This window comes from Anas acuta, unplaced genomic scaffold (assembly GCF_963932015.1).
Source record: "Anas acuta unplaced genomic scaffold, bAnaAcu1.1 SCAFFOLD_123, whole genome shotgun sequence".
NCBI classification, from domain to species: Eukaryota; Metazoa; Chordata; class Aves; order Anseriformes; family Anatidae; genus Anas; species Anas acuta.
Genome location: NW_027076297.1, coordinates 145,076 through 162,554, shown reverse-complemented (window position 1 = coordinate 162,554; position 17,479 = coordinate 145,076). Strand labels below are relative to the sequence as shown.

At 37.9% G+C, this 17,479-nt stretch overlaps 1 long non-coding RNA gene and 2 pseudogenes across 1 annotated transcript in view; 1 reads left to right on the top strand and 2 right to left on the bottom strand.

Annotated features, from left to right (window-relative positions):
- LOC137849260 (kinesin-like protein KIF27) overlaps positions 1 to 1,957 on the bottom strand; it is an 87,357-nt pseudogene extending 85,400 nt beyond the window's left edge.
- Positions 1,958 to 4,661: 2,704 nt separating this feature from the next.
- LOC137849254 (serine/threonine-protein kinase RIO2-like) lies at positions 4,662 to 17,476 on the bottom strand (annotated as a pseudogene).
- LOC137849256 (uncharacterized) overlaps positions 15,552 to 17,479 on the top strand; it is a 37,778-nt gene continuing 35,850 nt past the window's right edge. Inside the window, exon 1 of the long non-coding RNA XR_011091830.1 lies at positions 15,552 to 15,945. This is a non-coding gene — a long non-coding RNA (uncharacterized lncRNA). The remainder of the gene's footprint in view (positions 15,946 to 17,479) is intronic.

The window sequence follows — 17,479 nt, the reverse complement described above, 5'->3', positions numbered from 1 at the left end:
AGCCTTGTCAGTAGACCTGCAGGAACTGGTTACCAGTGGAAACTTATGAAAGGGAATGCCCCTCTCCTTGAGCCCACCCCCCACACTGCACCCCGATCAAATTCTTTGTTCCTGTGATGTGTGTACATTCACAGACTGCTCCACGAGGTCCCAAGACTGCAACAGTAATACAAACCTACCCAGCAGCATACAAACCTCCTGCAGGATGGCCTGAGAAACAGATGTCAGACTCCTAAGCTCTGGGACAGATCCTTATGCTACATTCACACAAGAGTAGCATCCTTCTACAAGAGTAAATCCAACTTAGTTCCAGGGAACTACTGGGTCAGCCTCTGACTTTTCAGTGTGGCTATGAGCATAAGAATCTGGCAAGTGGAGTTGTTTAATGCAGATGTACATGGGTTTTTCCCCTAGGTCCATCACTAGCCATGTCTTTAAGTCTTTATTCCTTTTACAGCAAGTTTAGAAGGCAACAGTTGACTGTATGAGACTGATTTTATTAACTCTAACAGCTGTTGACAAAAGAATGAAGTGGAGATTAAATAAATGTCTCTGCAGTGTGCCTCAGGTCACACGGGAGATTACAATTAGAAGTGAATGTTAAATAAATAAATAAATAAAACTCCCTTCTAAAAATCTAACATTGTTCCAGCATTGTTTGCATGTTAAATGATTGACTAGGTGATTCAGACTGAAATGACACCCAGCAAAATACTAATTTTACAATCAAATTGTTTATGTAGGACCGGATTTGGGGGCATGACATCAAGAGATCTCATTCACCTGTGAAGAAAACTGAGAACAATGGAATTTAACTATTGTTTCATTTGATCTGTTGAAGAGGGTTTTTTCCATTGTATGAAATCTGTGGATGTATTTTCTAAGAAATTACTAATTAAATAGCACTTTGTTCCATGCATAGCCCCACTCAAATCATAAATTCAAATTTAAATACTCTTATTTCCGTGATGTGAGTTGCATTGAACTCTGTTTCAAGGGATGCATCAGGCCAGTTTATTATGTGCCATCTACTGAAAGGTACTTCAGAACATTTCACAAGGGATAGTTTGTAAAATGAGAGAGAAAGAGAGAATAAATAAGTGTTTTGGCCAGGTTTAAAAAGTGCATCCATAGTCAAGTCTGATATGGGGGGGGGGGAGAGAAATCACATTCCATATACTTGCAGGAAAACATCTTATGTTTTAAGATTGCAATATTTGATATTTTGCAGTACTACAGTCAAGAAAGGTAATTTATAGGACAAACTAACCACAGAAAGAGAGTTGGCATAAAGTTTTCCAAAATTGTCAAGCAGTAAAGTTTTTACCATGTTATTAGAATGTAATTAAATATCCTAGGTAAAAGTTGTGAATCAGTTTTCTGAAATGCAAACTTAAAAAATAAGCAGCAACACTGCCTTCAAATAGGCAAGATAAAATAATGATAGTTTGTGGTATGCACACGAATACATGTACAAGCATGTTAATTACTTCTCTCTCTTAATTTGTTGGGTACAACAGACATTTGAATTAAATACACTCACTATCAGGGAAATAAAATCATTATCTTTGGTACTTACAGTCTTTAAAAACCAGGGCAGGGTCTCGATGAGGCAGAACTTGGGCAATTACAAGTTGCAGAGACTCCAAGGTTCTGTCCATCTCTGCTCTGCTTTTCCAGAAAGCAGCCACAAGCTGCCCTCATGCCTGAGTCAGGCAAGTCCTGTACCAACTTTCCGCAGCTCATTGATGCGCTGGATTCCTGAGGAATCTCCCCACATCTCCCAATCAGGCATTGCCTCAAACCCCACGACCCTCCGCAGGGTCCACCTCCCCGGACTGCTTATCTTTGCTGTATGCTGAGCTAATTAGCTGCAAAGGCAGGCTGACAGGCGCATTCCTACTCCTTCCTTCTGTTAAACACACCCACCTACAGGCCAGGGAGAGAAGCTAATCACCAGAAAGAAGTTTGTTTCATCGGTTTATTGGCGATGTGCTGAGGCAAAGACCTCTCTGGTTCATACCAAATGAATAAAGAGACTCTCTTGCTCACCCAAACCCTCAAATTATGGAAAAGATTGCAAATATAAGGAAATACTTATGTAAAGCTATACTAAACGTGATAGCCTGAAAGCAGCATGCAGGCTCTTGTTTAAAAACAACAAATTCGATAAAAAGTATGGTGTTTTTTTTTTTTTTTTCTTCCTGTAACTATGTAACTGGAGAAGAAGGATATTAATGGCAAATAGAAAATTAATCCGATTAGCAAAATTAAACTTGTGATATATTAGGTTAACCCAATTTGAATCTGGTTTCCTGAAAAGCAGTTTCCTTACTCCCTATACAATAAATGTATTAAAATACCAGTGAATTAAACTGTTTACATCTAAAAGGACCTGTGGGATATGCAGAGGTCTGAAGAGGCACTCCAATCAAGGCAAACACAGATGCAGTGGCAAAAGCTTGAAGCACGAATGTAAATACATTGCTGTCACACACATTTGTGTAAGAGTCATAAACTGTACAAAATAGTTGCTTTGCTCAGCTTACTTTTATTTCAATTCCAGTAAAGTCTTCTTTTTGATTTGGAAAAAATCCCAAAGTAAGGATGTGTGTTCTTTAATTACTGTACAGTCTTTCCCAAAGAAAAATTATTTTTTTCTTTTTTTCTTTTTAAAGATGCAGCAGTAACTGCTGGGCAACCTTTTATCTCCATCACTTGCAAGTTTCAGTACATACTGTTTCATTTATAGAGTGTGCATTGCACAAGGTGTATCTACTCTTTATCTTCATGTTTTGTTTACAAATTAATGAAATAACATTGTGTTTGTTTACTAAAACATTTAAAACCCATTTTGTTATTACCCGCACATTCCTTGCTAGGTGAATTCGCTAAGATAATCAATAATGCTATTGTCTTAACCTCTGCATTTTCCCAAGTTCACTCTAAGAGAACTCTAAACTTCATCCCATGTGTAAACTTTGTGGCGACCTTTGATGACTTCAGATATTTCAGGAATTCTGCTGCTTTGAAAAAAAAAAAAAAAGGCTTAATAAAGATATATTAAGCTGTAACTCCCTCACTTACTCTACTCTCTGAAAAGTCTCGTCTGGCAGAGTAAATGAAAATGATAACTTACAGCCATCCATTAGAATACCTTTAAAAGAGTTAATGGATGCTTTAAAGGAACATTTTGAAAATAAACAGCATGGATTTCCATCATTCCATCCTTTCTATTCTCATGGAGCACAATCAAACGGGACAGGCTTTGTATATTTTTGGAACCCATTACCAAGACAGACTTAAGGTCATGCACCAGAAAGAACTCACCCACTGTGAAAAGCTCTAAATTAGAAGCCAAAAAGTGTGTGCACATCTTATGCAAAGAGCTTCAACTGAAATCTTATTAAGCAGTCACTGAAACAACCCCTTAACAGATAAGAGTGTAGAAACATAAAAATATGTTTTTTCCCTTTACATTTAAAATGGAAATAAAATTAAATTCAATTAGGCTGCTTTTCTGCCCGTGCTAAAAAGAGCTATTTGCATCAGGAAACAGCCCTACATACCTTGATAACAATCACATTTAAGATTTAATTGGACTTCCTTACTTCTGTCACCAGACCTTCCTGCAGCTTTGATGCTAAAAGAAACACTTATCTATTACATCTCTGCTCCGGCCTGCCATGCTTTTAAGAATGTATACCGCTGCTAGCTAAGACTAGGTTTTTTATTGTAAGAGCAAAAAGACAGAAGTTGAAAACTTTCAAAGCAGAGCATGCTGCAAGACAGGACAGAGGCTGTAATTCTCAATAGACTAAAAGCTGATTTTCAGTTAGGGTAAAGTAGAATATAGATAGTATCAGGTGTGAGTAAAAAATCAACCTCAAATCCAAACTTCCTCATTTCCCCAGCCAAGTAAAAGATTTAAAACGTTGCAAACTATGGGTTGATGACAAACTTTACCATGTCATACGTCTCTAGGAAGGCTCTTCACCTAAATCACAGATACATCAAGATACTTGTTTTTCTAGGTCTTCAGAGACCCAAAATAACATAAAAAAAAAAAAACATGGTAATATTTTTTAAAAAGAGAAGTTCAGAATGCTCACCACTTTATGTAAATTGTTAAATGAATTAGATTTATTGGTAACTGCACAGCCAAATTCAAAACCTGAGTGACTGCCAGATCTCTACAGCACTGATTTATTCCTTTTCTCTTATCTATAGATCTTTTCAAGATCTATACAAGATCCTGGAGTGAAAGGAAAAACAAGTAAGAATTGCTTGGTTCAAAGAATGTACATTATCATGTTGTTTGATGATCCTTGTACAGGTTCAAAAGAAAGTTTAGAGTGTTAAAAGCTATCAGTTTTTATTTCCTTTTGATTTTTAATTAAATCAAACAAATATCTGTTTGTAACCTGAGGGCAGAATTTCACATTTAAATTTTATGTTGTAGGAACAAAGGAAAATTTTTAAAGAGGAATCCTCTGCACATCAGAAGATTCTTAATCTATACAAAAACAGTAAAATTGACCTAAAACAAGATACTGTTGGAAATACTGTACTTAAATGATCGTACCTAGTACTACTAATTTATTTTAAATCACAGTCGATATTTTTAACTAGGAACACAAAATAAAATCATGCAAACAAAACCAGAGGAACCAGCATGATGTTTATTAGTTTCCAAAAATACACGGTATCGTTAAGAACTTTTTCCTCCACTGTATAAAAGGATGCTTGGTTATTAGGTAACTGTTTTAGCTGTATGTACTGTGAGTTTTCTCATGTTCGGTGGCAGCTATGATAAATTATCCCCAGAAACTAGCTGCATCCAAGCTTGACTTAATGTTGTGCATATTTTCTCGACGTTGTTTGGTATAAACGTTTGCCTCTCCTTTCTGTAGTCGTCGCCTCAGAGCAGACTTCTGCTGTTTTGTCAGCTGACGTTTTATCTTCCTTTTCACCAGTTCCTACAAATAAATAAACAATTCAGTATCAAAAGTTTTTGAACATCATTTAGTACTAACATTACCATAATGATACTGTATTCTCAGTACTAACATGAACATGTGGTAGTGAACCTGTCGAGAAAACCACCATGCGCTGAGCAGCTGGTGATCCACACCAGGGTTAACTCGAGTTTGCCCAGGCCTGCCCTGGCAATTGACCTAAATAAATAATTAAATAAATAATTAAATAAATAAATAATTTGACCTGGCAATTATTGCCACTGCCCATACTGTGTGGCCCCAGAACCCCCTGTGGGGCTGCACAAACCCCTTGGCCTGGGGCAAACTCAGCCAGCTTCTTGGGACAGAGGAGCCTGCAGGCAGCTTCCGCCTGGTTCCAGTGATTACCACTGCTCTGTGGTCTTGCCTTTATCTAACAGAGCAGAAAGAAGTTATAATAAGAACTTCACCTCTTCTCAACAGCAGAAATTGAGCAAGCAGAGTTGTTTTTTGTAAGAAAATCATGTAATTATCTCAACTGAGTGAAAGGGGAGAACCTCTGCTACAGACAAGGTCTACAGTATAGCTATGTGGTTTGGAGTCAGGGTCAGGGCTCTAGCATTTGAAGGGGTGTACGATCACCTGTGCTATTTTTTTTTTCTTTTAGCGTTAGCTCTAATAAAAAGCATCTTAGGTGATATCTTGCAGAGTTTAGGTGCCTTTCATTCAGGAATCATAATGAACCAGTACTTTTCAGTGCAAAACATATGCCTTCAGCAAAAATGATAATGTCCTGTGCTTGGAGATTTGACAAACATCTTGTAAGTAGAAAAAGGACCAAGAGAGTTTGCTCCAGCACAAGGAGAGATCTCCTTGTCCTTATCACAACCCATGAATATTTTTTACGTCATCATGTTTTCTCCCCCTTTTTCCACCTGAGGACAGGGCTAAGAGAAGCATGGAGGAGCTGAGGTACCTGCTGGTGCAAAATTACCCCACAATCTAGTAACATTTCTTTTGCATTTACCCCAATTTCTCTTGCCTTGTTTTTTGTTTATGATACTGTCAGCACATTAAGTAGTAAGTTGGTAGTTAAGTCAGGAACCAGAAAGAATTCTTTTGGCACTGTTTAAAAACTGCTGTGACTAATACAACTAAATTATGCAAATACAAGGTAGTAAATAAATCCAGGTACCCAATCCTGATTTCAGTAAGAATGCTGTAGTAATTACATAGTATTCACCTGAATAGTAGTTTCCTAAGCTTTACCACATGCAGGTTGACTATCAAAAATGTGAATAAAAAGAGTAGTATAAGATCTGTCTTTCTTTCCTCGGAAGCTTAGCAGAACTCAGTATTTAAACAAGAGCATTTTGGAAATTAAATCTGTGAATGCTCTTTAAAAATATTCCAGAAGAAATTCCTGAGGAAAGCTGGTAAGAACTAGTTTAAACTGGGCCACTGATGTTTTTCTTCTGTCAGTAAGACAATTGTCATCCTCTGCTTTTTATAGGCAGAGCTCTGAAAGAAGGCTTCTCTACTTCTCCCACTTCAGTGGACAGATGACTTCCTTCACAGTTCATACAAGGCTCGCTAGAAGAAACTTTGCAATACAAATACCAGATATTTTCACTATGCAAAAAATGTAAATTCACAAAATACTACTGCTCAACCACAGCATGCAAGTCTCACTAGTCTCTCCATCATCCTAAGCCTGACTGTAAGCAAAATGAATAAACAAATCTATCATTTATTATTTAAATTTTTGCATAGTTTGCATTATTTCCTATAATTAAATTGCAGCAGTCCCTACAAAGATTTGTACAAGCACAACAAGACATTTTATTTTGTCTGGAATAGCTTATTGTCTGTAACTCATAAGGCTTTCTTTTTGGCACAGTCACCCAGCTATGACTGCACCTACTGCTATTACTGCTATTGTTTATACATGCCCATATGAATTCCTTCTGTGTGTTTAATCTGGAAACCTGCTTATGTTTTAATGTGTTTCTTCATTGAGAAAGCTATATAAACAACAGAGAAGTGCTAGAAGCAGTAACAGGCATTGGCTCTAAGCAGCTCAGTGGGTCTTACTGCAGTGCCTTTTGTGTTTTTAGTTTTGCAATCACGTTCTGATGTTACAAATAGCTCATCATGCATATCCTTTCTTTAGTTCTAGTATTCAAAAGTTCAAATAAGATTTAACAATGGGCAGAAACATTTTACTTAGCGTAAGAGCATATAAATGGAAAGATTACACAAAGTAAATTGACACAGGATGTTTATGTGGCTGAATCTCTTGAAAGCTGCTTCTGCTTTTATCTTTCTTTTAGAACAGAATATTAGGTACTTAAATGCCATTTGAATATTTTAACAAGTTTGATGTGTCTGCCTACAGAAAAAACGTGTTCGCTAAACAATCAGGAAGGTTTCTACAGTGAGTGACCACTGCTACCACCTACTGGTGTACAGAAATATAATTTCAAATAGGGATCTATAGGCGATTTCAAAAGAAATCCTACACATTTAGGTTAGCAAACTGAAAGGGAAAAAATATGTATCGCATGGATCAGAAGCCAGGCGATTCCTAGCATTTATCCTAGCTCTTCTTTACTTCATTGCATAATTCAATTCTTTTTCTCCTTAATAAGGCACAAGGCCATGTCCTACAGTAAGAACAGGGATGACTAACAAAAGTCTCTCTTTCCTTCACACGAAGTCCTGTAAAAGTCTTACACAACTTGCAAACATGCTGTTCCCTAACACATTTATTTATGCATAAAACTGGCCTTTCTTCCATTTAAAATTTAGACACACTCTTTAAAATGTGATAGAGGTAGCCATACTGGATAGTATACTGAGTAGGGATGAAGAAAGATGTAAAATTCTGCCACAAAGTATTGATTTATGTAATGCTGAAAGTCAAATTCATATTGCCAAAGACACCATGACTACAATGAATTCATATCTATGTTTCAGAAATGTGGTAAGAGATGTGTTAAAAAGACAGATGAAAAAAGGCCAAGTTAAATCTTTACTCACGCATGCAAATTTAAAATACAAAAACATTAATTATGGGCAACAGAATTGATTTCTAGCAACAGAAATGAAATTAAAGTTGCTAATGCCGGAGTAGAGCTTTTGTGAAAGAGCAAAGAACAACACATGAAGTACAGCACTGGATATAATTCACTTGTAAACATGTAGAAAGCATCAGACCTATTTTCTGTGAACATGGAACTACAAACCAAAGATGTACATAGTAGTAATCAATTAAAGACAGTTACTGCTAACTAGGTATTTGTAAAAATATCTTCAACAGCTACGTCCTAAGATGGTATCAGAGTAAACTAGACAGTAGCAGTAATAATTACCGGTGGAATGGTTGAACAGCTCCCAACACTGCTGGCTGACGTACTTTTAGTTCTTGTTCTGTGCTCCGCAATATGAACCATACTGTCTTCATTTCTAAAATATGTAAATTAATGTTTTATTCCATTCAGTGAGCATCATGTTTCAGTCATTTTTTTTGATATACATTCAAAAGTGCTAGCAGAACATTTGAGTACTACAGAAAGAACATTTACATTTGAAATATTAACACTAGTTCAAAAAACACATTTTATGACAGGAAGGATTATAGTGCAATAGCCACATACATACTACACAAAGTAGTGTAAGAAAAAGAAGCTTCAGAACACTAAAAAGATTAATTCAGATTCTGTACATTGCCTAGGCGTAGAATTTCATGAAAAAGGAAAAATTCAAAAAGAAAACAGGGTATATGAACTTTATATATGCATTCAGGTACATGGGGAGCTTGCAAACTAATAGTTTGAATTTTATATAAAAAGGGGTTAGCTTAAAGGTAAGAAGGAATTTCCAAGTGTGTCAGTAAAGGCATTAAAAGCCACATGGTATGACGTTCAGTAAAATATATTTGAATAATATATTCCAAAGAGCTTGTTCTTGCTAATTTCAGCCGAATGAGGGGCAGAGGCTGAGAAAGAGCACTCTAATTATAAACTCACTTGTCAAAGCTACTTAGCAGCAGCAGCGTTTTAATATAAAAAAAAAAACTTTTACTCACATTATTACTAGAAATAAAGAAAAAAGAAGAAAATTTCACCACACCACTAGACAGTAAATATAAGTATTTACCTGTAAGGTCTCAATTCCTTATTTAAAGTTGACAAGTCAACCAGATCAGGGCATTCATCGTCCTTATCACTGCTGCCCTCTGTCTGATTTTCAGCAGCATTGTCAGGTATTCTTTTGTGCTCAGAAAAACCAAGTGCACAACTCTCTGCATCTTCACTGGACTTCGAAAGCACAGGCTGCCCTTCAACCTTTTCTAAGGCTGAACTCAACTCTGACATACTCAGTCCTTGTGAATTTTCACTACTTTCTGTGGCTTCAGCATCTTCACTGTGATAACAAGTCTTCAGAGGTTCTGCTTTCAGAAACCACTTCATATATGAAGTCTGCATTGTTTTCTTTATCTTGGCTGAGGAAGTTGGCGTTACTTTCAGCATCTTCTACAAATTCCCTCTCCTCTGTTGTATGATCATCCTCATCAGAGCACTCTGGGAAAAGCAGCTCATCATCTTCCTGCATTTCCTTTGTATAACCACTGGCAGCAATCTCTATGTCAAGAGAACTCTCTCTCCTGAAAGAAATAGAAGTGAGCTTTCTTTTAATATATCAAATCATTATGCTGTATTTTGGATTAAAAATACTATCAAGTTAGACTATAATTACCATGCTATTAACAAAAAGAGTATACTCCATTGGAACATAGGTAACATATTACAGTGCAGGGCTTTGGGTAGTTAGCAGAATGTAGCCTGACAGAACCAGACTTTCATACAAGATGATTCCATCTTCATAATCAGCACTTACTGAAAGCAAACAATTTGATTTTAACAAATATAATACTTAAATTATGCTTGTGCAAACAGAACGATGAAGGACATGTTGACACACACACAGACAATTCCCCTTTGAGAAAGGGCTCAGAGTGATATAAAACCCTTTTAACTGAATCAGCTTTGCTCTTAAAATATGTGAGAAAATTGTTTGCTTTTCAAAAGGGACAAACTACAGTAGAAAAATTTTGAAGATAATATTTGAAGAGGCGGTCACCACATGTACTAGCGTTTTGAAAATTAAATTTAAAATTAAAAACTAAGTTAATACTTGATCCCCCAGGACTGTTAAATATGGTTTTAAGAGTCAGAGAAACTAATTCTGCGTCACCGTAACATTTACGGCATTTGGATGTATCTCTTTCCCCTAGCTGCAAGAGGTAAGACAAAGGAGACAGCAGATTTTAAGACGTGCTTCAGTTTTTGGAAACCACTTTTAGTAACTGCCAGTGAAGACAGTATGGATCCTTTTTACTGTAAGAATGACAAAAATATTTCAAATTGGCTCTTTTTCCCCCTGTTCACTTCTAAAATCATCTCTCAGAGGCATCCATTTTTCTCAGAAAACCAACGTAACTACCATAACATGGGGGAATTACGAGTCAGATGGCATTTTTTACCTGATATCTTGGAATGATGGGAAGAGCTCACTCTCATAGTTGAAGCGTTTCTTAAAAAACTCCTTCATGCAGTTAACATCCCTGTCAAAATACCTGTTTAAAAAATACAGAATTGTAAAAATGCAATAATCAAGGAAATTAAGTCTACTGGTATGACAAACTTTTACTCTACTTTCTTGCCTTCTATTTGAATATTAATAACCATCAGTGACTCGAAGTGAGAAAGTACACGTGTAGGTATACATACATAAATGCAGATTATTTCTATTCATTTCTTAATTGAAAGAAATAATATTAACTGAGAAGCAATTAATTACACATTTATCCTAAGGAGATTTCTACTCATTTATGAAACAAATTGCATTTGTAATGTATGGTGAAAACAGTAGAAAAAGAATTTGAAGCAGGCTTATGAAAACAAATCATGGTTGACTATTTGTTGTTATCAGCACTTAACTGGTTTATTTTGCATACATCATTTGTACGTACCATTCAGCATTTGGATGTGATGTTGATATCATCTGAGGGAAATCAATCATAGTGACATGATCACCATTATCCAGTATGAGATTAAATTCATTGAAATCCCCATGAATCAAACCATGATTGCCAAGTTTTACAATTAGATCCATTAATTCACTGTAGACAGCAGCAGGGTCTTCGATGTGGTGTACTTGGCATCTGTAAAGTTAAATAAAAAAGAAAATATCCTGAACCCTGAAGGAATTAATTTAAAAATATAGACAAGGCATATGAGTTACATCTGAGAGAATGACAGGGTCACAATTTGAGTCGTAAGGGATCTCCAGAGGTTACTAGTCCAATACTCTGCTCACAGCTATGTCAATTCTGAGATTAGATGAGACTAATCAGAGCTCTACCAATGCGGGCTTGAAAGTTTCCAGGGATGGAAACATACTGTGCAATCTCCACCACACTGCCTTCATGGGGAGAAAGCTTCTCCTATCTCCAGGTTAAATCCCTCATTTTAACTAAAGCCCTTTGTCTCTTGTACTCCTATCAAACACGATGGTTATGCTGCCTAATTTAAACAATGGATCAGCAAATTTTTATGTCTGGATTGTTTTAGGTAACTTAGGTCTTCTTGTATTCAAATGCCATTCAAATGTCTCACAAAAAAGTGTTTTCAAGACTAAGCTGGGGATAAGGCAAAGCCAAAAAAAAAAAAAAAAAAGCTTAAAGCACTCCAGAATATACTCCAGCATAAACTCCAGAATAAAAGCAAAGTATATGTTTTGCCCCAAAAGTGCGCACAATAGACATCACCTTATTTTTACAAGCAGAATAAATAGGCAGCTGTCTTATTATACCAGGAGCTGTCAAGAAGCCGTCATTTACAGCTAATTTGTGATATATTTTGGCCTGAATGCAACACTGTAGTGTTATGAGAACATATCAGTTGCACATACAAACAAAACACAATGGAATTCAAGCAGCTCTGTAATAGGCTGCTGTTGAATATTTTCATATTAACAGCAAAATTAATTGGTGACATTTCTTATAGCCAGAGGTCTGTATCATAAAATATATCATTTGTTCTTTGAATTTGGAAGTCATCTAAACTGGTATCTTCTGAGATGCTGATCACCTGAAATAATTTCTCATCTAGTACAGCATCTCCTTCAGGAAATGCTTAGTTAAAATTGCAGAACTGGGATAGCATGGTAAGCCTCACCTGCAATGCCCACATGTAACTTTAAAGCTTTCTGTCTACAGGACAGATGTGGAACTATTTAACAAAGGCGGGGAAACGGGATAGAATAAAGTCTTAAAAGGCACTTCTTCAATTTAACTCTTCAACTGTATACTTTGGGATTAATTACACTGAACCTTTGTTACTGTACATTATATAGAGTATCAAATAGTGCGGTGTCAAGAGTTGGACTTGATGATCCTTAAGGGTCCCTTCCAACTCAGGATATTCTATGATTCTATGATTCTATGAAATAGCTATTTTGCATTCTGCTATGGAAACAAAACAAGCCATTCATTCACATACAAAATTCAACATTTTTTCATGTTTCTGGATGTTGAAAAACTGAAGAAAAGTAATCTTCCTTGAGCAAACAACAGCGTTCAATGCACACAAATACATAAAATAAAAAATAAAACAAACAAAAAACAAACACCCCCCAAAAAAATCAACACAGAAGTTCTACAATGGCAACTGTACAAGTTGCAATCCTACCTGAATCTTTACCACAACATGGATCGTGAACTGGAGCTCAGAACGTGGAGGATACACAACTCAATACTGAATATTTGATATACTGAATATATCAATATTGAATATCATTGAATAGATAACATATAGAACATAAAATTTCTGTGTAGAAAATGGTTGTAGCACTAACCTCTGTATCACATTGCTCCTCTGATGTATTCCGTACTTAAAAAAAAAAAAAAGTCTATTTCCACCAGTCTTTTTGGACAAAGAGAGTATGTTTTTAGTTTTCCTTCTCTCACCAATTTCTCCAAATATAATGAAGCAGAACCCTAGCCGTTCTGGGCCTGACTTTATTCATGCTTTATTCAGCATGATCAGAACTGACTCACACGATAAGGAAAAACGTCATCCCTGCTGTCTTACTGAACCTATCGTTGTTAGGGTTTCTGTAAAACAGACTTCAAGCTTCCAAACTTACAAAGGGTAGCCATCAAGGAGTTCCATAATAACTGCATGCCTGTTGTAGTCTACAGGTTTTGGAACAGGAAATCCTCTGTCATACAAAGCCTGGAAAGAGATAACATATTGAAAAAATAAAAGATAACCATTAAGAAAACATTACATACATGACAAACTACAAATATAAGATAAGCAGTTAAGCACCATTGCGGAAGCAGCATCCTACACATTATTCAACTGCTAACTGTAAAAGTCAAATCATGTGCTTAAGGAGGAAGAGCAATCTGAACTTTCACTACTAACTATGCTTCTGTATTTTCCAGAGTTTAGTTATCCTGCAGGTGGCAGGAAAACACAACGGGATAGAAAAACAGCAGAATCGTATCTGGTCTGTTAGCTTAAGAAACCACCAGCAGATAATTGGGAATAGGGTGTTAGAAAAAGGTTCAACAGTTCTTGTAAATACAGTTTGGCCTGGTCAGGTAATCCACACTCAGTCTCAGTAAGGCAAAAGTTACTTCTTAAATATTAATATCCAGTATTACACTACATTAAAGATTAACTAAAGGTAGGCCATAGTATTTTGTAGCTCTGTTAGCTTGCTCTAACCATATTTACCAAATCATTCACTTGATTCACAGAATGGCTCAGGTTGGAAGGAACCTTAAAGACCACCTGGTTCCACCCCTTCTGCCATGGGCATGGACACCTCCACTAGACCAGGCTGCTGAAAGCCCCATCCATCCTGGCCTTGAACACCTCCAGGGATGGGGCATCCACAGCTTCTCTGGGCAGCCTATGCCAGTGCCTCACCATCTTGAGCACAGAATTTCCTCCTAGTATCTAATCTCAATCTACCATTATTTTAATTTAAAACTGTTACTCCTTGTCCTATCACAACACTCCCTGAAAGAGTCCCTCCACAGCTTACCAGTAGGCCCCCTTAAGTACTGCAGGCTGCTATTAGCATTCCCTTAAGCCTTCTCTTCTCCAAGCTAAATAACCCTGACTCTCAGCTTTTCTTCACAGGAGAAATGCTTCACCCCTCTGATCACCTTTGTGGTCCTCCTCTGGGCCCACTCTAACAGCTCCACATACTTCTTGTGCTGGGGGCCCCAAACCTGGATGCAGCACTCCAAGTGGGGCCTCACAAGGGCAGAGCAGAGGGTGACAATCACCTCTCTCCACCTGCTGGCCACTCCTCTGTTGATGCAGCTCAGGAGGCTGCTGGCCTTCAGGGATGCAAACAAATACTTCTGGCTTATGTCAAGCTTTTCATCCACCAGAACATCCAAGTCCTTCTCTGCAGGGCTGCTCTCAGTGTGCTCTCCCCCCAGTTTGAAACTCATCGCTTACAGACCTAACAAATACTCTGTAATTATGTTTGTGGAAGTGATCCAAATTGACAAGACTAAAATACTAGTAGATACTTCACGAATTTTCCCTAGCATATAGTCTTTCCTAAGACAAGGTTAAGTGAAATGGCGATAGTTTATTCACTGCCTTTATTAAGACTCAGATGACTGGACAGCTTCACCTGAAATTTTATGGAAATTGCTTCAGTTCCATACGACTTCCATGGCAAAGTTTGATTTTGTCACTTGAAAGTATACAAAATGCATCAGCACTGTCATTCTCTGAAATGTATACTTTAAGTCCACTAAAAAAAAACAAATAAAAAGCATACATCCTAACATATACTGCAAATATGAAGTGATGAGAAGATAATCTGAGAAGTACATTCCAGACTATTACATCGTTGTTAATATGGTGCAAACAACCACCTACCTTCATGTAGGCAAACTCTTTCATTGCTGCTAGCCGGGATAAATACAGCCATGACATTTTGTGCCTGTGCTTATGGTAGTCACGCTTATTTTTCAGGCTGCGAAAGGAAGTTCTTCCAAGCCTGTGCAATTTCATTGCAAACTGCTGCTCGTCTTCATTTGCAACAATATAAATATCTAGGAGAAAAAACAGCAGCACAGATCTGAGAAATAAATGGTATCTGACAGGTATATAATGCAACAGTGCAGTGAGAAATCGGTTACTTGACTTCATGTAACTGCTATTTCTGGAATAGCAAAGTCTACTACACTTCTTTTAACAGAAAAGACAACCAAATTTGTATATTATGTATTACAAATCTGAACAAGAAGAAGTCATTGGTGAAGAGATTATGCTGCTCCACTAGTAGAATATCATAGAATCATTACGGTTGGAAAAGACCTCCAAGATCATCTGGTTGAACAATCCATCTGATCTGAAACATATTTCAGACTAGGGGATAAGAAGTAACTTAATTGCACACTAGAAAAGACTTCTCTTGACTGGACAGAAAACTCAAGGTACCTCTTACTTTAAAACAGTGTTAGCAATTGGCTATGTTTCATTTTTACCATTTGTCCCCAATAATCCTCTTTTTTTTTTTTCCATCGTTTTTTAATGTCAAAAGACATGCTGTGCCAAATTACAATCAACATATGAGCATGAGAAACCAAGATAGCACTCCAATAGTTTGGACTGTATATTACTTTTTTTTTTTTTTTAGGTGGGATGAAACATTTGATGTTATTTTTTTTTGACAGAAGGCTTCAAAATTCTTTGCAAGTCACAAGACAACTGTCACCTGTTTGCAAAATACCTTTTAAGGAACCATCCAAGAATTGTACAAAATGGTCAAAGTGGAACAACACTTGTGAAAAAAATCAGATGTAGTCAAGACTCACACAGAACTTGAAGTGACCATAAATTTTGGTGTTTGACAGATTAACTGATATGACTATCCAAAGGTAAATTCACCAAGTTTCCAACAAATTAACAAAAATACAGACCCATTTCTTCTAAAAAAAAAAATTATATACTGAAAACACTTTTTTAAGTTACCTGATTCTTTGCCAACACCCATCTGGTTTCCAACAGAACTGATGACTTGCCGGGAAGACAGAGTTCTCAAGGCAAAGTAATCATATCCTGCATTAGTTAACCGATAGCCCTGGACAGCTAGGAAAAAATAAATTACACAACATTTCATTCCATATTATGCATGTATTTCTTTTAAAAGAAGTTTCATTTTGGTCTCTCTTTTTTTTTTTTCCTGCTTATGGTACACAACACTCAAATAGTATTTTCACTGTTGGCTAGTATCAACCCAACTTGACAGTAAGTTTAAATTCGTGCAAGCCTTTTGAAAACTAACTGGATAAAAAGTAGACATTTTGTTAGCCCCTTGGTAACGCAGGCAGTGACAATGGTTCAAATTGCATAGGATTACTTTGAAAGATGATTACTTAGGAGACACGGCAAGGATTCAGGATTGTTTCAAAGACCTAAACCAAACCTTAATGGTCTGAAAAATGGAGACAAAAAGGAGATGAATTTCATGAAGACTCCCACGTTGTGCTTGCAAAGCCAGATGCAAGTGCAAGACTAAAGGAAATCCAACGCTACTAACAGAATGGGACAGAATAAATACTACTTTAGTGATCGTTCCTGACTGGCTGAAGGTATAAGGTTTTTGCAGTCCGCTCCAGTTTGTCTGCTGTAAGACTGTAACACATTTGGGCTGATCCCTATGTGAACTTAAATACTACCTTAGCTAACAATTATTTATTTTATCCACGAATTTGGACAAACGAATCCATGAATTTCAGAAATCACCAACACCATTTGTTGCTGAAGGAGTTCACATTCCCCAGCTAGCCCCAAGGCGAGACGGGGCTCACAAACGCCCCGGATACCCGAATGACCAAGCTACCGCACTTCTGTGGCGCTGAAGAACCGGGAGGGCCGGGAGGAGGCTCCCAGCGTAGGCCCCACACTCACTTTTGGTCCGCTCGTAGGCCAGGAGCTTGTGCTTGGCCAGCTCCCGCAGCACCTTGTTGCAGCCGCCGTGCTTCAGGCTGGCGATGGGCGCCACCAGGCTGCCAGGCACGATCTCGTGGTTCTTCATGCCCATCTCCACCTGCCGGGGGGCGAGAGGGAACGGTCGGCGGCATCAGCGGGGAGGGGACGGGAGGGGACGGGAGGGGACGGGAGGGGACGGGAGGGGAGGGGGGGGAGCTGCGCCTTCCCTTCCCTTCCCTTCCCTTCCCTTCCCTTCCCTTCCCTTCCCTTCCCTTCCCTTCCCTTCCCTTCCCTTCTCTTTTCCCTTCCCCTGTCCCCGTCCCGTCCCGTCTCACCGCGGTGAGCACCCTGAAGTGCTGCCCGCTGAGGTACCGCAGCACGGCCACGTTCAGCTTCCCCATGGCGGCCGCGCCCGCACCCCCCTCACAGGGCTGGCCGGCCTCACGCGGACGCACCGCGCATGCGCACGCCCCCCTCTCC